General features: G+C 50.7%; 1 protein-coding gene across 4 annotated transcripts in view; it reads right to left on the bottom strand.

Moving 5' to 3' along the window:
* The window catches only part of MCTP2 (multiple C2 and transmembrane domain containing 2), a 249464-nt gene extending 226240 nt beyond the window's left edge, over positions 1–23224 (bottom strand). For 3 of the 4 annotated variants that reach the window (XM_017350418.3, XM_051822987.2, XM_070053489.1), the window contains exon 1: positions 23084–23224. The gene's annotated coding sequence lies outside the window, so the exon portion shown is untranslated. Of the gene's footprint in view, positions 1–15181; positions 16458–23083 lie in introns of those variants that run through there. The other variant, XM_070053488.1, reaches the window with a different exon arrangement.
* Positions 23225–26310: the final 3086 nt, after the last annotated feature.

Raw genomic sequence — 26310 nt, 5'->3', positions numbered from 1 at the left:
ACTGGCACCCATGTGATATGCCAGCACTGCAGGTGGTGGCTTTACCCACTACACCACAGTGCCAGACCCTTAATTTATTTTAAATGCAGAGAGAGAGGAAGTGGCATCGAGAGAGCTCCCCTATCTCTTGGTTAACCCCCCAAATGCACTGAATGGTCAGTGCCGGAACCAGCAACTGGAACTGAAATCCTTGTCTCCTGTGTGGGTTCAGGAACCACAATTACTTGAGCCGTTGCCCTTGCCTCCCAAGAGTCTGCCTTAACAGGAAGCCGGTGTGAGGAGCCAGGGTTGGAAATCAGCCCCAGATGCACCAACATGTTAACCTCTGGGCTAAAGGCCTGCTCAAAATGGGGGGCTTTCAACGCGGGCTGGAATGCCGTCATCCACTGAAGCCCATAAGTAGCCCAAGTTGTGATGCTCACAAAGCACATGAGGGCTGTTCCTGGCAGTGTCACCAGGCCACTGAGTGGACATCACCACCGTCGCCAGGCCACCGAGTGGACATCACCACAGTCACAGCACTAACTCGCGAAAGGAAAGACCGAATCCTGCCTCTGCCTCGAGGATTCTACAGGTTCCTCCTCTGTGTAAACTTCCAGGATCAGGTTCCCAAGCCTGACGTGAATTCCTGATCATTCATCAGTGCAGTGCTCAAATCAGAGGGTCTTGCCCTTTCTGAGCTCGGTTCCAGAGGGGGAGAGTTTACGATTGGGAGGAGATGGAGCCATTTTCCCAAGGAGGTGAAGTGAGCAGAGACCTAAGACACAGGAGGGAGAAACATTGGCCATTTGGGGAACAGGAAGCGTGGACCCTGTTTCCAACAGCAAAGCCACGAATGTGGCTGGACCTGCCCGATCTGCAGGAGGAGCAGAGGACAGAGAAGGGAATTGGGGCTGACCAGTATCTGGATTTGGTCTCAATGACTGAGAACTTGTGTAGGGAGGGAGGTGAAAGCGGGTTGTAAGACTGATCTATTTAACCGGTGCCGCGGCTCACTAGGCTAGTCCTCCGCCTGCGGCGCCGGCACACCGGGTTCTAGTCCCGGTCAGGGCGCCGGATTTTGTCCTGGTTGCCCCTCTTCCAGGCCAGCTCTCTGCTGTGGCCCGGGAGTGCAGTGGAGGATGGCCCAAGTGCTTGGGCCCTGCACCCCATGGGAGACCAGGAGAAGCACCTGGCTCTTGCCATCGGATCAGCATGGTACGCTGGCCGCGGCGGCCATTGGAGGGTGAACCAACGGCAAAGGAAGACCTTTCTGTCTCTCTCTCACTGTCCACTCTGCCTGTCCAAAAAAAAAAAAAAAAAAAGACTGATCTATTTGTCAGGCATTTTAGAGGACCATAGCAACTACTGGTGATAACATGTTTCACACAGCGCAATAGTCAGAGGAAACAGACTAGCTTAAGGGTCTCCCATTTGCAATTTGGTTCTTCAGTCTGAGCTCTCTGGTCAACCATATTTCAGTTCTGGCAGAACCACAAAACCACAGAGCTCAGCTTACATTATGCTATACCACTGCATCTACTCAGGAACCAAGAACATGAGAAAGGGGCCAGCACTTTGGCATAGTGGGTGAAGCCACCAGCTGTGGTACCGGCATCCCATATGGCTGCTGGTTTTCATCCCAGGTGCTCCAATTATCTAGTTCCCAGCTAATACACCTGGGAAAGCAGTGGGAGATGGCCCAAGTGCTTGGGTCCCTGCACCCACAAGGAAAACCCCAGAGGAAGCTCTTGGGTCCTGTCTTCAAATCACAGTTCTGGCTGTTGCGCCATTTGGGGAGTGAACCAGCAGATGGAAGATCTGTCTCTCCCCCTGCCCCTCTAACTCTGCCCTTTGAAATAAATTTAAGAACGAGAGAAAAGTGTCCTTGTAAGACAGAAGCGGCACTCGTGTGACACTTACAGGAGACACCCGTCCGTGAGATGCTTTCTTTCCCGATACTCACAACCCTGGGCCAGCACAGCAGTGCCACCTAAGTTTTTGGAGGTATTTCCTGGGATTTATCAGTTTTTGCAGCTTTTATTTTCTGTCTGAAAAGAATCCCATATTGTGTAGGGGAGCAGCTCAGGGACAGAGCAGTCTTCCTTCCACAGATGTGTGTAGGTTGGGGGATGCGTTTCATTCCTGAGAGATGCCAAGAGAACAGGGTTGTGCAGAGAATGAGGTTATGAAGGAAAAAAAAAGACTGGTTCCAAAAGCCTTTATGAAACATCTAAGGTAAAAGTCACCCCTGATTAAAAAAAGGAGATGGCATCGTATTAACAAGGAGATGGGTGCACCTGCAGGGCCAGCAGACCCCAGGATCATTCCAGAGCCGGCAACGTGATAACCTCTACTTCAGTGACTACTTCCTCTGCCCCACTTCATTCCTTCTGCCTCAGAGTTCACCAGACCCGCAAATAGCAACACAGGACCAGTGCAGAGCTGGCCTTAGCTTGCCTGGGTCCATCCTCAAAATGACCCAGCAGGAGCTCAAACTCTTCAATTCTTGTTACCAACACCCAGGGCTCCTGCCGCATGCCCGCTCCCTTTGCTGGCCTGCAGAGATGGTCACAGCGGGCTTATCTAAGCGGGATTTGTCATTACTCAGGACAACAGTCCACTTTGTACATGCATGGACGTGCACCTTGCTTGTACAGTGCGAAATCTGATTCACTGAGGGTGAACGGAAACAGGCGTTCCAGAGCGTGAACAGCCGCAGTAAAAGCAGATGTGGCCTTCAAACCCCACCGAGTGAGCTATAACAGTACCAGGCTCTGTGTGTGTGTGTAAAACAGACAGAGATGACAGGCAGAGAGGCAGAGTAGCTGATGAGAAAACCTTCCCAGTCTCCGGAGTCAGTTTAATGGTCACATCTGCGTGAATATTGAGATAGAAGTGGTTCTGTGATTGGCAAAGCTGTGGAACCATCACACTGTTTACAGTTTGAGTCAAAAAGAAAAACCAGAATGCAACAGAAAGATATCACCTTCTCCTAAGCATTAGCTCAAGGAATAAAGCACATTGTTCCGAGGCACAGAGTCCAGGATGAGACATATCGAAGCAATCTCAGCAGTGCTGTGATCCGTGAGGCATTAGGAATGGGAAGGGAAGGGGCACAGGGCGGAAGCATCGGCCCAGCAGCAGAGAGGCCCAGACTGTGCAGCAGAGGGAAGACGGAGAAGCCGAGTCTCACTCAGGCAGCCCTCTGCATCTACAGGTGCACTTCCGTGGATAACACTGGCCACACGGCAAAACTCTGAAAACTGAAACTCTGACAGGACCCAACATGTTCTTGTAGATCACTAAATATCACAGTCGAGCAAGTATTTCCATATCATTTACATTGTACTCGGCTTTATAAATGATCTGAACATAATGTAAAGTACATAGAAAGGGGGTGGGCATTTGGCAGAGATTAAGGCGCTGCTTGGGGGCCAGCCACTGCTTACCGTGTCGGCATTCCATGTGGGCACCGGTTCAAGTCCTGGCTGCTGCACTTCAGATCCAACTCTCTGCTATGGCCTGAGAAAGCAGAAGATGGCCCCTGCACCTGCATTGGAGATAAAGAAGCTCCTGGCTCCAGATTGGTACAGCTCTGGCTGTTGCAGCCAACTGGGGAGTGAGCCAGAAGATGGAAAACCTCTCTCTGCCTCTCCTTCTCTAATTCTTTTTAAAGACTTATTTTATTTGTTTGAAAGACAGAGTTACAGAGAGGTAGAGACAGAGAGAGGTCTTCTAACTGCTGGGTCACTCCCCAGATGGCCGCAACAGACAGAGCTGCGCTGATCTGAAGCCAGGAGCTTCCTCTGAGTCTCCCACACAGGTGCAGGGGCCCAAGGACTTGGGCCATCTTCTACTGCTTTCCAGGCCATAGCAGAGAGCTGGGTTGGAAGAGGAGCAGCCGGGACTAGAACAGACTCCCATATGGGATGCCAGTACTTCAGGCCAGGGCTTCAGCCTGCTGTGCCACAGCGCTGGCCACTCTAACTTTCAAGTAAGTAAATAAGTCTCTTAATAAAGAAAAGATGCTGCTTAAGATACCCACATGCCTGGGTTTGAGTCCTGGCTCCATTTCTGGTTCTGACTTCCCGTGAATGCACACCCTGAGTCAAGTCTCTGTCACCCAGATGGGAAATTCAGATGGAGACCCTGCCTCCTGGTTTGGTCTGACCCAACCCAGCTCTTCCAGAGTAACAAACCAGGGTACAGGCAATCTCTCTCAGTCTGTCCTCTGGCTCTCTCAAGTCTCTCTGCCCTTCAAATAAAATGAAAAAAACTAAAGAACATTCTCATTAAAGCACACAGCAAGATGTGCATAGATTATAGGTTGCAAGTAAACACCACACTACTTTCCTAAAAGGACACTCTTGGGTTTTGGTACCCAAGGAGCATCCTGGAACACCACCCCCATATATACTGAGGGACAACTCTGAATTGTTGATTACACTTGTTGGGGAGGTAGAGGGAGGCAAAAAATAAGAGTTTAAGGTTTCTACATGGTCAACAGAGCATGTGGTGGAACCAAGGCAAGGGCCACTGTCAGGGGAAGGCAAATCTGATGACAGATGCACTCCACTGCAAGGACTGTTAAAGCTGCCCAAGTGGACACGGACTGTAGTCCACTCAGCTATCCAGAGCCGGAGATCAAGAGCAAGGCCTTAGAAGCATGGGAGACTGGTACCCCATGTTCTTCCCACACAAGTGTGCAAAGTGAAAAACGAGATGAGTGACGGAACCACAGCAGCAGCCCAGAGAAAAAGAGAACTCGTAATAAGAATTGAGAGACACTGGTGCAGGAGCACCTGGGAGGCAGTGGGGCAGGTCCAGGGATGCTGAGAAAAAGTTTCTGGGAAGAGTAGGAGCTGTTTCAATATAGCAGAGAAGTCGGGCCAAGGTGCCTCCACCACCTGTGGCACTGCAAGGGCAATAGGAACTCTGGGGACACAGGATGCCTTCAGCAGGGATGGAGAAACAAGGATTACGAGACACCCTTTCCTCGAAAATGAGGGGAGATTCTGTAATTTTTTGCCAGTGAGGATATAATAAATAACATTTGATAGGTTAATCTAAAATGATCAAACTTACAAATAGAGATTATAAATTCAAGTGGCAATTATAAATATGTAAGATTTGGACTATTTGCAGACTCCAGAAATCTAATTGTTCTTTTCCCCTCTACATTCTAGCTTCGTATCTTATGGCAGGCAACCCTATCTCACTCTCCAGAGACTGGGTTACACTTACAATGTACACCCCATCCCCAAAAGGGAACTTTTTTGAGAGGCAGAGTTACAGAGGGAGAAACAGCTCTTCCATCTACTGGTTCACTCCCCAAATGGCCACAATGGCCGGAGCTGGGCTGATCCGAAGCCAGGAGCCAGGACTGACTTCAGGGTCTCCCACACGGGTGCAGGGACCCAAGCAGAGAGCTGGATCAGAAGTGAATCAGCCAGAACAGGAACTAGTGCCATTGGCAGAGGCTTAGCCTACTCTGCCACAGTGCCAGCCCATAAACTTACTAACTTTTGAGGAAAATTTTATGCTTTAGGATGAGAAAATATTTCAGCTATTGAGGGAGTAAACCAATGGATGGAAGATGGATCTCTGTCACTCCCTAACTCTGCCTTTCAAATAAATAGATGAGTCTTTACAAAAGACACACACACACATAATGAGATACTAATGCTTACACACATCAGGAGGGCTGCCATCAAAATAGAGTGCTGACCAGGACTTATGGAAATCAAGAAGAACCCTTGCGCACTGTTGCTGGCACAGTTACTATGGGAAAACAGTATAGTGGTTCCTTCAATTCCACTGGGATTACAGGAGCATGATCCAGTCATTCCATTCTGGGCCTCAAATATCTGTGCACCCAAGCTCACAGCGGCTTCATGCACCACAGGCGGGAAGTACAAGAAACCAAGTATCCACAAAGAGGTGAAGAGATCCAGAAATGTGATTAATACACACGATGGAATATTCTTTAGCCTTACAAAGGAACAGCATTGAACTACAACACGGATGAACCTTGAAGATATCATGCTAAGTGAAATAGGCCAGTCACAACAAGACAGGCTTAAAATTCCACGTGTATGAGGTACGTATGTTGTCAACTGATTAGAGCCAGGAAGTAAATGGTGGTGACCAGGGGCCGGAGTGGGCAGAGAAAGGGGAGTCATCCCTTCATGGGGATGAGTTTGTCTTTTTAGTACGAAGAGTTCTGCAGGTGGAAGGTGGTGACAGCCGCACAACGTTAGTGTACTTACCGCCACGGGACTATCCACTTAAATGGTAACATTTACGTCATGTGCACTTTCTCAACTCAGAAGTTTTGCTATAAAATTTATTTTTAAACCCCACATTGGAAGAAACGTGTAGATCTATAAAGTAATAACTTAAGAGGATGAGGATGCATTTTGAGGCTGGCGCTGTGTAGGCTAAGCCTCTTCCTGCTGCACTGGCATCCCATACAGATGCTGGTTCGAGTCCCGGCTACTCCTCTTCCAATCCTGTTCTCTGCTATGGCCTGGGGAAGCAGTGGAGGATGGCACTGGCTTGGGACCCTGCACCTGCGTGGAAGACCTGGAAAAGGCTCCTGGCTTCAGATTGACCCAATTCCAGCCACTGTCACCATTTGGGGAGTGAACCCTCAGATGGAAGACCTTTCTGTCTCTCCCTCTCTGTAACTCTAACTTTCAAATAAGTCAGTCTTTTTTTTTTAAAAAAAAAAAAAAAGATGCATTTGGTAAAATAATAAGACTATCCACAGCAGGATCACAAGCGCAAGTGAACATGGTGTGTTCACGGCTATCCTACTAAGAATGCACTCTGGCAAAACCTCACCTTAGGGTCTGTCAAGGGATGCTCTCAGCCCAAATGTTTGTGAAATTACCCATTTTAGACCCAATATTAATCCTCACTGTTTTTCTAATCTTGGTTCAAACATGTTTCTTACACCAGTGTGCATACAGCAGTTTCCTATTCCCCATTCGTGTACTCGCATCAGCTTGATGACAGGGACATTCTCTGCTGCCTCACTCTATAAATAATATCAATTCGCAATGAAGACAGCTTTTCCCCAGAATGGGAAAATTTTCTACCGAAATGGTTAGGCTCCACTGTCAATTGTTCTATCTTAGTTGATTTATGCTGAACTCTATAATAAGTAAAATCCAAGATGCGTTATTTCAGGCCACTTTTCTTAATGCTAGGAACGATCCCGCTTTGCAGAACATCCGTCATTACACATAGAGATACAGACCCATGCCGAGCTAACTAAAGGGAAAATGGGCAACTCAGACCTGGTAAGGTATAAATTCACATAGCGAAGTTTTGTTTTCTAGGTAATTCCATGGTATTGAGTCTTTGGGGAGCCAGATGCTTTGCCTTAAAGTGTTTTTGGATACACAGTACATTGAAGAAAATCCATACAGAATACATGGTTCATTTGCTTCCATATTAACTCCTCATACTAGCTTACCACATGAACTTTTAAGTTATCCCATGCTCACAGGTAAAGAATAGACTGTATTACACAATTTGCATAGGGTAGTAGATGACCAAGGTCACGGAAATTACCAATGTATATCACAAGCCTAGGAATGTAGCATAGAACTTAGCATAGATTTTAGCTAGTTAAGTGATACATTTTTAGAGATACATATTAGGAACAGAAGGATGAACCACTAATCTTCATTAAAGCAGTCATTAAAATTCATTCTTTGATGCTGTGCAGGCACTAAAAAATGATTTGTGTTTTTCACTTGAAATTATATCATAAACTATAAAATTACATATTTTTTTACCAGTTCAGGTATAAGTATGAACTAAAGTGGAAAAATAGAAACATTAAAGACTGATTAAGGTGGAAAATACTTGTTTTCATTTTTACTTTTACTGCTTTTAGAATTGACTAACAATGTTTGTGTAATAAATACATATAAAAATAAAAGTAACATTCACAGTGAGAATTTACTTGTGTGTGTTTTCCCACAACAGAAAAGATCAAAAACAATTCTGAAAAACAGACTTCTGGTGACCGCTTCATGGCACCTGCCTGAAGAGCTGTTATTCCCAAAGATTTTGAGGCTCCACTGGGGACATGACAACATCAACCTGAACATGAGCCCTTTCTCTAGTAACTGAACAGTGGCTCAGAACCAGCAGTTCACTACCTCTGTCTCCACACAACCAGACACACAGATCCCGTGCAAGGACCAAGAATATCTACTGCTCTCCTTACAGCAATGAATTCAACAGGCCTTGGCTATTTAGACACAACACAGCTTACTAATTCTTACCCGACAGCCAATGTGGAAAATCCATGTAGACAATTTCAGGATTTAAAATTCTAAAAAACAGGATGCCGCCCAAGGATGATCCTGGCTGGCCTTGTGGGGCAGCCCCAGGCTGGAGAGAAGCTCCAAGATTCAGGGGCCACAGCTGGTTGATCCCTGCTGGTCCCCAGCTTTCCTGGTTTTAGCACTGCCAGTGCTGGCTGTCCCACAGCACAGGACAGTGGCTGCCGCCGCGGGCGTCAATACCCTTGAGGCCTTCAGCCAACCCTGGAAGATTTCCCCTTAGAAGAAAGCAGAGAGCACTCTAAACCCCTCCAGCTGTTTCTAAGAGACAGGGACACGCCGGAGGATGCGGTCACGCCAGTGTTTGGAGGGCAGACTCCAGGCAAGGATGGAAGCAGGGAGCTGCCGCCTCAGAGAGGGGCCAGGTCCCCAGAGGAGCACGAGGAGAGCCCCGCCTGAATTCTGACAGCACATCCTGACCCGGAAGCTGGACATAGAGATCATGGGTGAGGAAGAGGAGAGCCCACCGTGTCTCCTGACAACAGGTGCACAGATCCTGAATCCAGTGGTGTGGCTGCTTACGCTCAGCGACACACCTAGTGCCTTGGTGTCTTCCACGGCTCTTCCGATGTCATCATGGCTCAGCCTCACAGCCGCTTCTGTTCCCTCTTCCAGCCCCACCCTGCTCCCCTGGGGCCTTGCAGGCAGTCATCAGTAGTTGTGATGATCCCTCACCTGTCTGCTCAGTGACCCCGTTAGTGGAACACTACTTGGATGCAACTGTGCCCAAGTTTTCAGATGTAGTTAAGGCCCACAGTTGGGGCACAGCCGCCTCCAGTGCCAACATCCCGCGTGGTGTCGGGTCCTGGCTGCTCCACTGCTGATCCAGTTCCCTGCTAATGTACCTGGGAAAGCAGAAGATGGCCCAGTGCTTGGGCCCCTGCACCCACGTAGGAGAGACCCGGATGAAGTTCTTGACTCCTGGTTCTGTCTGGCCCAGCCCTGGTCATTGTAGCCATTTAGGGAGTGAACCAGCAGGTGGAAGATTCATTCTCATTCTCTCTCACTCTCCCCCCTCTCTGTAATTCTTCCTTTCAAATAAAATAAATCTTAAAAATTCTAAAAAAACAGACTCCTTAAAAATGAATATAGCCACAGACATGTGGCAGAAATCAGGACAGGATTCTGTTTAGCATGCTTTGTTGCTGGGCTGTTAACATTTCCTACTCATTTACAATGTTACACTTATTGTCTCAAACAGAAGCTTCTAGAGCGAGAACAAGTCAGTGCAGGCATCTATCTGCACAACACAAGTGCCTGAACCACATCTGAGATTCACTCAACGTAAATTTATGATCTTGTATGAAGCTGTAATTCTGCATCACCATCCCCTTCTGTTCCTAAGAACTCAATCCTATTGCTGTATTTTGTACTCAGATTTCGTCAACAACAAGACCGGAGCACCTGCGCAAGCACCGTGCAGGGTTCTCACTGCCGAGTGAGTCTCCACTAAGGGAGCTTGAAGTGTTTGTGAATCGGACGACTTGAACCTTCACAAAGACTCACAACCCACTTAGATTCACTCACACACAGAATTGCCACTTCATTAGTAGCAGAAGAAAGGCTAAGAGGGAACCCATAGCTGAGAAGGGTCATGCTGAACATGGAGGAAGCTCTAATTTCCAGCAAATGTCTTGACAGGCGCAGACAGAATCTCAACACAGCAGTGCAGCATTGAGAGAGCCAGAAGCAGAAATCAGATGTTAGATGGGAGACAAAAGGCAAGCAAGCCTGGTCCCCGCCCCGGCTCACCCCACCAGCCAGGGTCCCCGGAAAGTAAACACAGAAAATGCTCTGATTAGGTCCAAAGCTCAGGCAACGTGGGATGTATAGGTGGAAGACGACTCCATCAACCACAGCAAAGACCTAGATACCAGAGACCTGCCATTTCCAGAATGTTCCATCCCAGCTGGTCTAAGGGCAATGATCGTGGGAAGTGGGAAGTAGAAAGTAGCAGCCCCAGATTGGGAGAAACGGGGTACACCAAACATTTGGGGTGAAGGTCTAGGGATGCTGTCTGTTTGGTCCAGGACTGCTCACTGTAAATGTTCTTCCCAGAGACAAACACTCAGCTCCTTCACATCCTTGGGGAGCCTTACCCCAACCTTAATCTCAACCTGGAATTAAGTGAAGCAGCCCCCGCCCATGCCAATCTCTTGTCACGTCCAGCATCCATTAGGGCCCCGATGATCCAGAAGCACCTTACTGGGTAATTTACTTCCTCTCCTAATCCACCCCCTTCCTATCCCTAAACTGTCAGTACCCTAGGGGTCTGCCTAGTCCAGTGGGTACCTGCCAGGAGTGAAAGGGGGGGGGGGTCAACACAGCGACTCCTCCTAGTGCTACCATGACTTGTATATACCAACAACTCAAGCCTGCCTAGAAACCCGTGTATCTCATCACCTTAAATAATGTCACAGCTCTTGAGCACTTATATATTTATATATTTTCGGCATGTAATGTGTTTATTGCTGTGATAAGGACTGTGGGTGGCATCATACACAGGACGCAGGGCATAAAGCTATCCCGCAGTCCAGGCGTAGCCCATCAGCAGCCTGGGAGGACCCGGGTACGAGTAACCACATAAGGAAGGAGCATGTGCTGCCTGTACGTCCATCCCATTTCTCACCACCCTTTCAAATTACAGTCAATAAGCTAACAGCAAAGCCATTGAACAAACTCCATAACAGGGTGAAGCCTACGTACCTGACCTCTGCAGCTGCCAGCCAAGAGCTGCAGGACCCCAGAACCGCGAGTGATAGCAAAAGCTTATAATCCAGGTCCCCTTTCCTCTCTCCATAGATGCTTGGCTTAAAATAACCCGAAAGCCACTGTAGTTTGAGCATCCCAGATACACAGTCCAAGCTTTTGTCAGGAACAAGAATGCAGACGGTCTCCAGGAAAACTTCATGAAAAACAGGTTGAAGTGCATTTGATATCCTCTGGATTGATCCAGATTTCTGGATCAACTGAGGGATATTGCTGCCAATGATTAAAAATGAACCATGGCCGGCACCATGACTCACTAGGCTAATCCTCCACCTGCGGCGCCGGCACACCGGGTCCTAGTCCCGGTCGGGGCGCCAGATTCTGTCCCGGTTGCCCCTCTTCCAGGCCAGCTCTCTGCTGTGGCCAGGGAAGGCAGTGGAGGATGGCCCAAGTGCTTGGGCCCTACACCCCATGGGAGACCAGGAGAAGTACCTGGCTCCTGGCTTCAGATCAGCGTGGTGCGCCGGCCGCAGCAGCCATTGGAGGGTGAACCAACGGCAAAGGAAGACCTTTGTCTCTCACTGTCCACTCTGTCAAAAAAAAAAAAGAACCATGTACACACACACACACACACACACAGAGCAAGCCCCACCTTGCTTGGGAGTGAAATGATTTAATGCATATTTCCCATATTCATTTGAAGCAGTTTATTTGAAGACATTTCTAACTGTCAGCGGTAAAGTGACACTGCTCAGCTCATGGAATTTTCTTGCCCAGAATGCCCAAAGGGGCGAGTCCCTATCAGACTGCAGTCAGCACACGTCAGTATGTAGGAGACATCCGTTAAGGCACCACCTCAAGAGAGAAGGCAAAGAACACTTAACATTAAGACATTTAGCTTTTAAAAGGCGGTAGACTTTTCCCCACACTCTGATCCCATCAATGCCAGTGTCAGTGCGACGAGGTGGACACTGCCACGTAATGATTTCAGTTGGTAATCCCCCTCAATGAACAGTCATGATTTTCACCATCTCTTTCTGCTCATTTTTCAACTGACCTCATTCAGCATCAGCTAGGAAAAGGGCTGGTGTGATCAAAGACATTCAAACACTCACACTGAGCTGGAACAAATTAGCTTTTAGATACGAAGCCATGACTGGGTTCTGCGAGAGCAGGTGATCCCGAAACACTGTAGTTCCTAAAGCCCAAAGGAGCTTCTTGCTGTCAATCTCACAAAACCACAGCAGCAACAGCTCCCAAGCTACCCCTTACATGGAGGATGTGAATTCTTGGGCATCAGGTATCCAGTGTCATCGGAATATTAGCATACAACCCTCATAACCCTATAAGGTGGTACCATGAGTGCCCCATTTCATGGAAGCAAAAACTGAGCCACAAAGCCCCTAAACAACTGTCACTGTCATATGGTTACTGTGTAATGGACTGGAGATTCAGGCCCAAGAACCTGGCTCTCACCCTTGATCCTGATGCGCCTTGTCCTCAGGCCCTGGCTCCTTCCGTCCTGTGGGCTGCCTGTTCCGAACAAGGGCAGCACAGCCAAGGTCCTCCAGCAGTGTTCCAGGAGGTTCAGAGACCAGGGAAGAGCTCTTCCGGCAAACTCCACGAGCCTCCGGCAGCCCGTGCTGGACCCGGGCCCCGGGCGGAGTTCTGCTTAAATTCTCTACTCCCAAGGAAGTACAGCTGACAACCTTTCTGTGAGTGTGAATCTTGTCGCTTGGAGGAGACAAGATTTTTGAAACCAGGAGTCATGCCTCTTTCTTCTGTTGCCCATTTAAACATGGAATCACAGTGAGTCAGTCCCTTCTTGGCAACTGGAAATTTAGGCTTGTGAGGCCAGTGAAGCACAGTTAGGGGTCACCTTCCACAGCCAGTCCTCAAGGGTGCTCTTTTGCCGGTTTGCATCAAGGAAACACTGCCCACTTTGCACCAGGAGTGGCTAGGCTTTCATCAAATTACACATAACCAAGAAAATGCTAAATCCAGCACTGTCAACAGGATGTGTGCGGGCCCAATATCCATTTTCTGACCAAGACTTTAAAAATGCAAAAGGGATAAAACACCTTAAAAACGAAAGTAAGATCTAAAGGGTGTTTAGCTTTTGTTTCGTTTTGTTGTTGCAATTAAAATTGCAAAAATGGATAGAATTAAACTCTGGATTTCCCCCCGTTTTTTTTTTTTTTTTTCCTCCATAATTTAATTCAGTGCCACGTTGTACCCGTGCGGCCTTCCGTGTCCCTGTCCTGGACAACCCTGACCACTGCACTTACCACTCAAGGTACAGAGGTTCCCTCACCTCAGAGAGGCTGCTCACATCTGCAAGTAAATGCCAAGGGCTTTTAAAACTATCACATACAACAAGTTCAAAGCATTAATATTCTCACATCCAGGGCTAACCTTTTTAATGACATTGTGTAGACACAAAAACAGCCTAGTATCTCACCATCAATGAACCCCAGTAACACTTGTGAAATATCTGCCTTAGGAAACAGTGTGTAGAGAGCCGCACGATGAAGTGGCTCAGCCCAGACCACGCCATTGCAGCTCTGTGCCTGGACGTACACTCCACAAGCACACAGCGCAAGTCAGTGTCTGGACATAAAAAGGATTCTGCTGTGACATTGTGGTGTCCTTGGTCACATGATTTAGAAGGCCACCACAATAACAGTGCACAGCGTCAGTCAGCCGCGACTCACAGCCACTGGCTCAAAACACTCGCCAGGCAGAGCAGAGTTTTCAGTCGTAAGCACATTGCTACAAACCCGAGAAACGACCAGAACTGCACAAACAAGGCACCCAGAGTTGTCAGTAAAACGCACATTAAAAAACAGATTAACCCAAAACGTTAGCATTCAACACATGAGGGAACTGGCTGCTTCATTTTTAAAGATGCTTTTCATTTATTTGAAAGACAGAATGCCAGAGAAAGAGGGAGAGGGGGAGGGAGAGGGGGAGTCTTCCATCTGCTCCCCAGATGGCCACAATGTCCAGGGCGGGGACAGGCCAGGTAAGCCAGGAGCCTGGAACTCCATCTGGACCTCTTGGATGGGTGGCAGGGGGCCAAGCACTTTCCCAGGCCCATTAGCAGGGAGCTGTATGAGAAGTGGAGCAGCAGGGACTCAAACTGGCACTTCTATCTATAGACACCAGCGTTGCAGGCTGAGGCTTAACCCGCTCCACCACCTCCACCACCGTGCCAGACCTGAGGACTGGCTTCTTATGGGATGAAGACAAGCAAGGTTGCTGATGAGGCTGTGCCTGGGACAGCAGACTGCAGGGTCCCGGGGGGCTGTAGGTGCTTCCTGGCACCCCCCAGCTCTGGCACCTGCTCTACGTGCAGGCTAAAGGAGAGGCCCGAGAGGCATTGCAGAAGCCCTCCTGGGGACAGAGGGGCAGCCAGGGAAGAGCAGCCAGCTCTTCAAAGACTGAAACAAGCAGAACACCAGCCACATTTGTACCCTGTGGCTCCTGAAGAGACTGCATTTGATTAATGTGTCCCGATGCAAATAAATGAATACAAAAAAGCACACAGATCTAATCAATAGCACCACAAGAATTTTATCAGAGTTTTGAAATGTCAACATCTGTTTATATTGAAAAACTGACATCATTTCCAACCATAAAAACACAGCGAGACTGTTCTCACAAGTACAGTCAGGAATCTGCATGGTTTTGGGGCATAAGTGGCTGCTGGCTTCCTTCCTCCCACAAATCCACTTTAGCAGCCACGTGCTCACAGCCTCCCAGGTCAGCTCAAGGACACAAACCTTTCCAGAGGACCCGGCTCTGGGTCCTCACAATCACGGGTGGGAAAGTACTCGGAAGCGAAGGCTCAAGACTGCAAAAAGGCCATAAGCAGCGCAGGGCTCCCCACTGCGAGGCGAGCAGCAGGGCGCCTCCCCCACCCCTGCCTGGAGCCTGGGAACGCACAGAGCAGCCCCCATCCCAGGAGGCCAAGGGATTCCCGGGATGGTAGCGGGAAGGGGTCTCGCAGACCCGCAAGTCTGTGGTTAAACAACTCCACTCACAAGACAGAGTGGACAGACTTGCAACGGAATCCTGGACGAAAGTAAAAAGACACAGGTTTGAACTGCAGCCAGTCGGCTCACCTTGTAGGAATTACTGGCTGCTCCCAGTCTCAGGCTCTCTTCAGTAAAATGGCGATAACCCCTACCTAGCAGGCCTCCTAAGGGGATTAGAGTGACTAAGATAATCCCACTGTACTAGCAGCTCAGAGGGCCAGGCAGCTGGCACACTAAATGAAAGACAGCAGCTGAGGCCGTGTGTCCTGCACACTAGGAGCAGCAAACTCCTACCACCAAATGCAAAAGAATATTCATGAAAAGACACGTGGACAACTGAACAGAAAACAAGTAAACAAGGTTTAGGACCTGGTGTTCGGGGAGCTGAAGCTAGAAATTCATCCCAGGCCAGAAGCTGGAGAGGAAGCAGGTAAAGTAAGTGAATGCCAATGTGTTATTAATGAGCAAGGCCACACCCACCAAACTTTTTCTTTTTGGCAGGCAATAGTGCGTGATATTTAAAGGCAGTTTGTCACGTGCCTGCTCAGTCCTGCATGGTTCAGATGTTAACAGAGAACACTTCCCAAGACCCTTCTTCCCCATTCCAGGCTAAAGCTGCAGCCTCTGGGCCAGCTCCTGCTCGCATTAGATTGAAGGCAGTGAAAGATGCCAGAGGAAAGTCTCCCTGTCTGGAGAGGTCCAACACACTGAAGGCAACTTCTGTCCAGCACCCCTACAGAATTCAAGACTGTAAACCATGAAGGAAGAAGGCAGATGACAAACAGGCCAAAGAGACAAGGAACAAAGGGGAAGCTGCCTTGTGGGGAAAGGCCAACTGGAGACGGAGATGGTGCTGTGCAGATGGGAACATCTCCGCAAGACCGAGAGCTGTGCAGACATTTACCCACCGACACCACTGCCAACAGAGCAGACACACGAAGCCAGCCTGCCCCATCTCTGGGCCCAGCCCACTCATGGGGAGGCAGCGGGAGCTGGGTCAGTGACTCCAGAGGTCACTTCCAGACTACAAAGCTCGGAAGCTAAGCCAACAGAGCTAAGTACATACTAGCTCCCTAGCTGGTCTACACTTGTAATGCTTTAGATACATACATTAAACATAATTTATGTGACACAGGACAATCAGAGCTATGTTTGCTATTGTGGCTCACAAGGTACTCTTTTCATACACAGTTTAAGTCCCAAAACTAAACCTCAGATTTTGTAAGGCTGAAAATAGTCCCCAAAGCACCAGCCAAAAAAATTGAGATGTTACATATTGCTGTCTTACATTTGATGAGTTTTTACCTTGAGTTTGCTTTTGTTCTGCACTGTCACCTGCATTGCCTTTACATTTTATTTTTATTTGAAAGAGTTACACACACACACACACACACACAGAAAAGTCTTCCCTCCATTGGTTCACTCCCCAAATGGCCGCTAGTGCCAGCACTGCGTTGCCAGCCAGGTGCTTCCTCCTGGTCTCCCATGCAGGTGCAGGGGCCCAAACACCTGGGCCATCCTCCACTGCCCTCCCAGGCCACAGCAGAGAACTGGACTGGAAGAGAAGCAACCAGAACTAGAACCCGGCGCCCATCTGGGATGCCGGCGGGGCAGGTGGAGGATTAATCAAGTGAGCCTCGGTGCCGGGCTGTCTGCATTGCTTTTTTTTTTTTTTTTTTTTTTGACAGGCAGAGTGGACAGTGAGAGAGACAGAGACAAAGGTCTTCCTTTTCCGTTAGTTCACCCTCCAGTGGCCGCTGCGGCTGGCGCACCGCGCTGATCCAAAGCCAGGAGCCAGGTGCTTCTCCTGGTCTCCCATGCCAGTACAGGGCCCAAGCACTTGGGCCATCCTCCACTGCACTCCCGGGCCACAGCAGAGAGCTGAACTGGAAGCGGAGCAACCAGGACAGAATCCGGCACCCTGACCGGAACTAGAACCTGGGGTGCTGGCCCCGCAGGCAAAGGATTAGCCAAGTGAGCCGCGGCGCTGGCCCTGCATTGCCTCTTAAAGACAGTCTGCATGACGTCAAGCACTGCGAGTAACTCACACGATCCACACCCCCACATAAGTGAACCTGAGCTTCTCACCGTGGAAAGGGACAAAGTCCAGGGCCGTGTGGGGAGCACTGTAACCTTGTGAAAACCTTACGGGCTCCAATTCCGAAAAGCACCTTGCACCAGCCCCTTGTTCACCTCAAGCTCCGACTGGCCCCTGTTTGCTTTTGCACACTGAGCCTTCCTACCAGCCGTATGTATCTCGGCACGAGTGAGTAAACCGTCGTAACCTTGTACATCAAATGAACTGGAACTCGTTTGAATCCTGCCCATCCAGAGAAATGCCCAACTTCCCTTCGGGACGGGCTTCTCCCATCCCCACCCTCTATTATTCAACTGTTGCTGTTGTTCAGTCAGCTGAATTATTCAGTTGTTCTATCCACTGCATTATTCAGCTACCACCTAAAACCAGTTCTTGCAAATCTCTGTATTACTGACCTCCTTCTGAACTGAAGGCCCTAACCAATTGTACACCAAAAGTCTCTGCCTTGGGTCATCCAGACATCCCAAATACACAACAGCCAGGAACCCATACTAAAGTACTTCTCAAAACACTCCTTCCACACAGCCTGTGTTACTGGACCAGCCCAGGCCCAAGCTACAAACCTGGTGCTCAAGCCCTCTCTCTCCTCACCTACCCCTACCCGGACCTGTCCACCTGGATGTACTCTGCGGGCCTCGATCAACTCCTCCACACGCACCAGCTCCTACTGCTCACCCCGACCCCTACTCACTCACTCCAGGATGACAGTGACTTCCTGACCTCTTCCTGCTGACTTGATGCCAGAATGAGGGCGACAGAGTACTGCTCAGCAGGTGCTTCTCCCCTGTCCAGAGGCCTCATGCCGGCATGGGCGTCCGGTGCCCCACACAGCGCCGAGCACATCCAGGCAGGCAACCAGCAACCACGTGAAGCAAAGAGCTCATGGAGGAGTCGGCTGCTGTGCCGACTTGGACTCTGCAGTCCACCTCCAACTCAAATCAACGTTCGCCTCTGGAGAAGTGAGGACAGTATCCTGAGTCCTTGCCCAGGGCATCAACCTTCACTGCACACACTCTCACATGTACTCACATCTCTAGCTATGCTTTCTTACTCATGCTGCCCAACATGATGGAACCATTCTAGGATAAACTACACAGAGTTGTGGACAAGGGCTGACACTGTGGTAGAGCGGGTAAAGCTGCCGCCTGCAGTGCCAGCATCCCATAAGTGCACCAGTTTGAGCCCCAGCTGCTCCACTCCCAATCCAGCTCTCTATGGCCTGGGAAAGCACTGGAAGATGGCCCGAGTCCTCAGGCCCCTGCACCCACTTTGGAGACCCAGAAGAAGCTCCAGGCTCCTGGCTTTGGATGGCCCCGCTTCAGCCATTGCGGCCATTTGCAGAGTAAACCAGCAGCAGTTAGATCAATCTCTAACTTTGCCTTTCAAATAAATCTTTACAAAAAAATGTGGACACTTGTTTTCAGGAACAAACACAAAAATACCATCATAGGGCAAGACAAAGCTCTTCTGAACACCTTCCAAGACATAATGGAAGAACACACTGTCACCTTCAAGTCCTCTGTGGCCTGGGAAAGATGCCAGACTTTAGGAGAAGGCCCTGTGCCAACATGCAGATCAAACAGCGTTCTGAAATGAGCTGCCTCCCACGGTCACCTACGCGGCCTCTTCCTAGGAACTCCACTGGGGCCCACGAGCATCTACAGGAAGAGGCACTTCCGTGTCCTGCAATCATACATTTGCACGTATGGTCACTCCCTCGTGAGATTTTAGAAGTCTGGGCTAGTGGTGAAGGACACCAGCATTCCTCCTTTCTAATCTGGGAACTTGTCTCTAAGCAAGACTGAGCACGAAGAGGAGAGCAAATGATCAGTAAACAGAAGCACTAAGCGGTCTCCAGCCTGCCTTCCAAAAGGCACCACACCAGAGTGGCATCGACACAAACCCCCCTAGGCAGAAGGGCTGGAAGATCCTGGAGCCAGACAGCTGTGCCTGAATCCTGGCTGAACCCCTTCCAACTGTGTGACCCTGGGCAGCTCCCTTTGTCTTTCCACATCTCGGTTTTCTCACATTTAAACCCAAGTGATAACAGCCCTGCCTCTCCTTGGGGTTGTTCTGATGATTAAACAGGTACTATTTCTTAGTACAATGCCGGACACAATCTGAGGGCTCAACAGATGGTGCGGTAGTAACACAGGTTACTGCTCAGCATGCTGTGAGCCTCTTCTCCAAAATGCTTGCAACCACAGAGTCTTGGGGGTAGTTTTTCTAGACTTTGGAATTGATGAAACACTTTGGAGATGGGAAAATTTCCTTTATTTTCATACACCCCTTATACACTGAAGGTAGGCAGCATGCTATTCTTGACAGTGTTATGCTACAAGATTTTCTATTTGTGGCATTATACCCGTACATAAAGTTCCAGGTATTGGAGCTTTTCAGATCTGAGATTTTCAGATTACAGATGCGCAGCCTGCATGGCACTCACGACGTCTCAGGACGTGTGATCGGAGATTTTCGGATCTGAGATTACTTCAGTATGACACTAAGGACGTCTCAGGATGGGTATCCTTACGAGGGCCTCCATCTCCACCAGTTCTTACAGCACTAAGAGCGGGGGACTGTCCGTGTGCGGCCTGCATCTGGAGGCTTCCAGAGACACAGGGTGCAGACTTTGATGCAGGGCCGGGGGCTGTACTCATCTAACAGGCCCCCCGCAGGTGTGTAGACGATGCTGAGCTGGAAGGACAGGGGGAGAAGAAACACTGGCCGGGAGCATCACCAAGAGCATGGAGGAGAGGGCGGGGTTCCACGTCCATGTGTCCCATGTCCCCCTCCCGGCCTCTCGTCTCTAGAGCCCCGCCACCAGCGGCAGACAGCTCCTGCATCAGCCACAGCAAGGGCTAAGGGTGCTCCAGGCAGCCACCCCGCTGTGCCGTGATCCAGGAGGTCAGCGCCCCAGAACACAGGCTCCCAGTAGCGAGGACCTCAGTCTCCTCGCAACTTGGGAATTAGACTGACGGCAAGTTGGGGTGAGCAGGGACCAAAGACTCCCCTGGGAGACCGACCAACCAGGAATGCCTTGGAGACTAGATTTCACAGACGGTCTCTGCATATGGGAGGACAGTCTCCCATCAGCCAGGTCCTGTGCCACCCCATACAGCAGTCTCCTCTGCCCCAGAGGCCAGGAGTCCTCTCTCTGACCACAATGTTCCCTCCTGCTCAGAGGTAGCAGAGCCTCAGCCTCTCTGCCTGGGCCCTCGGGAGCAGCTGGCTGCTGGGAGACACCCTGCTCTCAGGCACTGGGGAGCCAGCCTGCTCTCGGGAGGCATTTCCATGTAAATATTTCTTAGGTTGCCCAACAAGGTCTCAGCCAAGACAGACTTTCCACAAGTGGTCATCATTTTGTCCCACTTTAAGTAAATGGTCACTTCTGTATGCAGCTTCCGACTTTTCTGAGGGCCCCCAGACTGCCCACCACTCAGGCCTCATGAAACCCCACCAGCCCCTGCTTCCCACCCCCTATGTATTCTGTTCCTTGGCCATTTGGATTTTCTGGAAGTTTCTCCGATTTATCCCTTATCCTGCTCTCCCACAAATATAACATCTTAAAGTACACATTTAGCAACATCTACACAGGGTTTTGGATGCTCCCAGAGAGGAGTTCAAGCTGTCACATCAATTTCACTGCCAAAGGAAGACAGAGGAACACTGCACCAAGCATGGTCCGTTCCTCCCGACACAGGAGAGAGATTTCTTTAGTGGGTCACCGAAAATGCCGCGAAGTACGTTAAATAGAAATTTAGTGTAATTACCAAATGTTATATGGAGTGTTCCAAGAAAGCAAGTCTTCTTCATGACAAGTCTTATGGTAAGTTCTAGGAGCTATTTTCTGTCGCATTCTATAGTTAACTTGAAGGTCGCTTTGGTAGTCTACTTGCACTTCAGGAAACTCAGTTGGGTTTAGATCATTTACCTGATAACCAAATTAGGAACTTTAGGAGTCCCAGTCAAATCAGCCCATTGCAGCCATCCTCCCCTCCAGAAATCGGTTGAAGGAATGATGGTCTTTTAATATCAGATATGTGCATGATACCTGCAGCTTGTTTTAAATTTTATTAATGCAGAGAGACAAACGGAGAAAGATCTTACGCCTGCTGGTTCACTCCCTCTTACCCACAACAGCTGAGGGTAGGTCAGGCTGCATCCAGGAGCCTGGCACTCAGTCCCAGTCTCCCAGTCAGGGAAGCTGGGACCCAACGGTTTGAGCCATCCTCTTCGGCTTGCTAAGGATGCGCATTAGCAGAAAACTGGAACCTGGAGCCACGCAGGGGCTTGAACCCAAGCACGCACATACGGGATGCGAGTGTCCCAGAGTCCTAACCAGGGTGCTGAACACCCACCCCAATGTAGACTTAGATGCAGAGTCCTTTCTAGGTAACAGCAGCTGCTTCCATTCTGCTCCCAGTTCCAAAAAGAAACCAAGTTTATCCTTTGTTAAGGAACAGAAATGCCCTGAACTCAGCCGGTCTGCAGTGTGTAACAGGAGGAGGATATGTATTCTTTGTGATGGCAGCACCGCTTTGGAAAGAACAGGTGTTCGGGAAGAACGTTCTCTTGTTCCCCCATCCTAGGTAGGGCACAGCCTAACCACAGGAGAGGAAACAGTTCCTCTTGCGTTTCTCACACGTTCACCCTCAGGAGGTAGAGCTCAGGAAGGTAAATTTGCATTCTGACACCTGTCTGTCGGAGGCACGCTACTTGTCAGAGCAGCAGCGTGGACTGTCAGGAGTCACCCTCGGTGCAGAGCTCCCTGCCTTGGTTTCTCAACTCCACCTGGAAGTCGTGGATCCACCAAGTGTGCTGGATGCCCCCAGGTGAAGTGCCAGCACACGCACTTGACCCATGAGATTCCAAGGGCGGTTTTGCCCATTCTCCGGGCGGTAATTGACCGATTGGACTAGTAACCTAACTCTACCAATCTCCCCCCATTTAAATACTCAATCACCATCAGCGGTGCCCCTGGCCTCTCTCTAAACACCACCTGTAGGGAATGGACGCCCTAAGATACCGCCTTGTATCAACACCTGTGCTACCAAACAGCAAATCCGCCTGGCTCTCGCCGAGGCTTGCTCCTAACACAGGTTCAATAAGTATTTGCTAAATTGAAATACTGCTGATCCAAGCAGAGAATGAACGCTGATGGAAATCACGATGCACAGAACTCCCGCCGGAAGCAGGCGGCTGGACTCAGGACTGTCCGAGACAGCCCAAGTTTCCAGGAGAAGCTGCTGTGGACCAGAGGGGGTCCCCGCCAATGCGACGTCCGCGCGCGGCCGGGACCCTAAAGACCCGCGAAAACGCGCGCTGGGGAAGCGGGTCCCTAAAAGCCGAGAGCACGCTGTCGGCTTAGCGAACCAGCAGGTGCCGGGAACTCCCCGCAAGCCGTCGCCTCGCAGGCTCACCTCCATCCTCACGGCCTTTTCCGCTCTTCCTTGGGGGCGACCGAAAGAAACCCTCTGAAACCTGCCACGATGTCCTGAGGCTGCCTGCGCTCCTGTGGCTGAACGAACGGCAGCGCCAAGGACCCGAGTCCAAGCCTCCCCAGGTGAGGAGCTGACCTCCACGGCCGCGCTCGGCCGGCGACAGTGGGGCGACCCACGCCGCGGCGCCCCGGGACGTGAACGCTTGGCTTTGAAAGCAGAAGAACCCCGGACAGGCTGCCGCCCACCTCCCTGGCACACACCCCTGCGCCCCTCTCCGCGGGTGTCCGCCTTCCGGCCTCGGGACCCCTTTCCCACCCCGGGACTGCGGCTGCAGGATAGTACGCGCCCCGGAGTCCCATCCCGGCTCCTCCGGGGGGCCCAGTTCCCCTCCTAAGGGAAAGCAGACGCCCACCCCGCGCCGCCAGGTGAGCCTCGCGGCGCCCTCACCTGCGGGAGGCCGCGTCCCGGGGGCTGCCACACACGGGGGTCGCCGCAAGCGAACGCAGGAGAGCCCAGACGCGGCGGGGCCAGGGCACCGCCGAGCGCCACGGGACTTCCTCCGGCCCGCGGGCCCCGCCTTAAAGGGGAGGAGGCGCCGCGCGTCACCTGGGGGCCGCCCCCGACCCCAGCGCCGCAGCTGTGGCCACCCAAGCGCGGGCTCGCAGCGTGGCTCGGGCTGGGCGTGGACCAGAATCTGCGGGTAAATCACCTGTCGGGGCGGCCCCCCAGGAGTGGCAGGTGTTTGCCCAGGAGGGCAGGTGTGGCTGGCAATAGCAACGGCGTCCTTTCCGAATCGCCCCCCCCACCCCGGTCCGCGTGCCCCCGCCCCGGGGGGGATCCGCTGTGCCCCTGGGGGTCGCAGAGAGGCGTCCCACTCCCGCCCCGACCCCGGGAAGAGGCGCAGCAGCTCGGCCTCCCCCTCCCTGGCACTCGCGCGCGGTCCAGGCTGCAAGTCAGCACAGGGCCCTGGTGCGCTGCCCACCCCACCCCCCCCCGTCGGTGTTGGGGTGCCTGGTGCGCTGCCCGCCCCCACCCCCTCGTCGGTGACTCTCAGCTTTCCCTTTAAAACCCGGGGATTAAAATAGTGGCTGCATTGATTGACCTCAAGCTCTGGCACCTGGCGACCACATAATACCGAGGTCACAGAACAGCCTGGGAAGAAGGCCTGCCGGAGAGCAGGGAGAAGCCTGCTCAGGATGGATCTGCCGTGAGAACGCTAGTTAGCATCTGCGCTTGCATGAAACACGAGATCAGTGCAATCTTCACACCCTGGTGCGACAGTTTAAGTGGAGGAAATTTGGCCAGAGGAGCACCCCATTGCCTGAAGGTAGACAGCAGGTGGATGGCTGGCCAACTTGGGCTGACGGTGGCAAACCCCCCCCCCCCCAGCACAGTAACCAGGGAAACCGAAGCAAAGGGCAGAGGGGAGGGAGAGAGGGAGAGAGGGAGAGCAGTCGAGCAGTCCAGAGCTGCCTGGCTCTACAAATGAATTAAAATAGCCAGAGAACCACACAAAAAGCTTTCTGCCTCCCTTGCCCCAGTGGAGTTCCTGTTCTGGGGTTCCGGCAGCCCAACCGCAGGCTGAAATGACTCCCGGCAGTTTGCCATCATTCAGCGCCATAGAAAGTGAAACAGCTGCAAAGAGACAGGGAAGGGCCCTGCCCCAACCACCACCGCAGAGCCTGTACCCGCTCCTCCTCCTGGGGTGTTCCGATACCCGCGTGGTCCAAGCCCGGACCTGCCTCCTCCTAGTAGTGAGCTCCACCCACAATTTAATGTTCTTGCTTTTACCCGTTTAACTTTGCTACTAACCCAGCAGCACTCAGACAGCAGCTGGACTCACCTGCCCCCACCTAGCGGATGCAGTGCTGTCCTAACTTCTTAAACAGGTTTAAACCAAGCCTTACATTAGAAGTCCTGTCCGGTGATGTTCTGTTTGTTGCTTTCTAAAGCAAAAAAGCTCCTCAGTTTATTAAAAAAAAATCCTGCTCTTGCCTTGAGTCTGTTCCAGAAACAGCCCCGCTGTGTCATCATGCACACGGTGCCCCTGCAGATGCACTCGCTGATACACCTCAGTGGTTGCCTGACAGTCAGCAGTGAAATGGCAGGCTGGCTGCCTTCAGGCGGACTAGGTGTGTAGACTAGGCAGTGCTCCTTTGCTGTCCCAGCTAAGCCGCCTGTCACGCATTCCTAAGGACTGTGGTGGAGGTAGCTCAGCGATGTTGCTGTGCCTGTCTGGACCAGTCGGAGCAATTTAACTTGGACAAATTACAGCTGGTGCAGTCGCCCGGAATCGTTGACAATGGGGTTAGAGGAGTCCTCTCGAAACGGGAGAAGCCGTTGTCTCCAGGTGCACAGGGGCTGCAGCTCATTTTCCTCCGCTCGGAAGGATCACAGCAGCTGCCCGAGCCGCCCCACAAGAGCTGGCACGCGCCCAGTCCAGCTCGGCTCCGCTGGCGGATTCAGGACTCACCTTGTGAGTACAAATCCCTTGAAGGCCCAACAGAGAGCTTTCCGAGCTCTGCCAGGGGCCTGGCACCCAGTATCCCTCATGTGTGCCCTTACTGGCACCTCTCACTTCTGGGCCAATAAAAGCAGGAGGAGAAAAAACGATCGAGACATAAACATGTAGATCCAGATCTGGCAGGAGGGGAAAGTGAGGTGATGCTTACAGTACATGTATCCCATTGTCCAAGCGACAGTTCGTAGCACGTATAGACTAAGAAGTATGTGCGCTTTCTTCCATGGCGCTGAGAGAAGGGCATTCATTGCGTCCCTGGTACAAGTAGTTTTTGTATTTACTGAAGTTTTTGTTTTCTGTTGTGTAGTTGGCAGGCCACCCCTTTTTATACAGGCAAGTGTAGACAGAAGTTAGTGGCTACCTCCACCTGCTCTGCCAGTGAGTAGCTGTGTGGTTTTCCTACCTACTTCCTACACCTTCCTGCAAGGACTGATCCCACCAGAAAGTGGGCCTTCTTTGCTAATTACACAGAAGTACGCCTTGCTATAAAATCTTTCCTCAGAAACCAGTGCAGCATGTAATTGTCTCAATCCTGTTAGGTGGAAAGGTGTGTCAGATACGCACACACATACTCAACATAGCTTGGTATGCGGAAATGTGCACAGGTGCCAAGTTGCTCAATATCAGACTTTTATGAATGTTGTATTTTTGTAGAATGAGAACTTTAATGGCTAAGATGAATATCATATTAATTGCTTTAAAAAATTAAAATTACCTGAGATACGAAGAGTATATATTTAAAGATGTATTCCCTTTCATCAGACGAGAGGAGCAAATTTATTTTTCAGATGAAGGTTAGCCTTATCCAAAATTACTCCCGCAGCACTGACATTTTTGTCGTTGATGAGTTCCTTCCGGTGACCTAATTGCTTAACGCTTTCTCAAAACCAAGAGGGACTTTCATATCGCACAGAACTGCTGTGGCCTGGGTTCACTTTCACTGAGTGATTCTCTCCGGTATTGCCACTGGCAACAGGCAGGCCATCTCAAGAATCAACCTTGAGAAATGCGGTGTTGAATTTGCATTTGGACTGGCAGTCAGGGTCATGGTTTCTAAAATTTACTGTCTGCTTTATGAGGATCCAAAGTAGAAGGCATCACTCATGTGAGGGCCAGAAGTCTTGGGCTTTCCCACAGGAATGGGTTAGTTTGC

Source organism: Oryctolagus cuniculus, chromosome 12, assembly GCF_964237555.1.
Source record: "Oryctolagus cuniculus chromosome 12, mOryCun1.1, whole genome shotgun sequence".
Lineage (NCBI taxonomy): Eukaryota > Metazoa > Chordata > Mammalia > Lagomorpha > Leporidae > Oryctolagus > Oryctolagus cuniculus.
The sequence above is the reverse complement of the archived record's forward strand: the minus strand, read 5'-3'. Positions and strand labels throughout refer to the sequence as shown.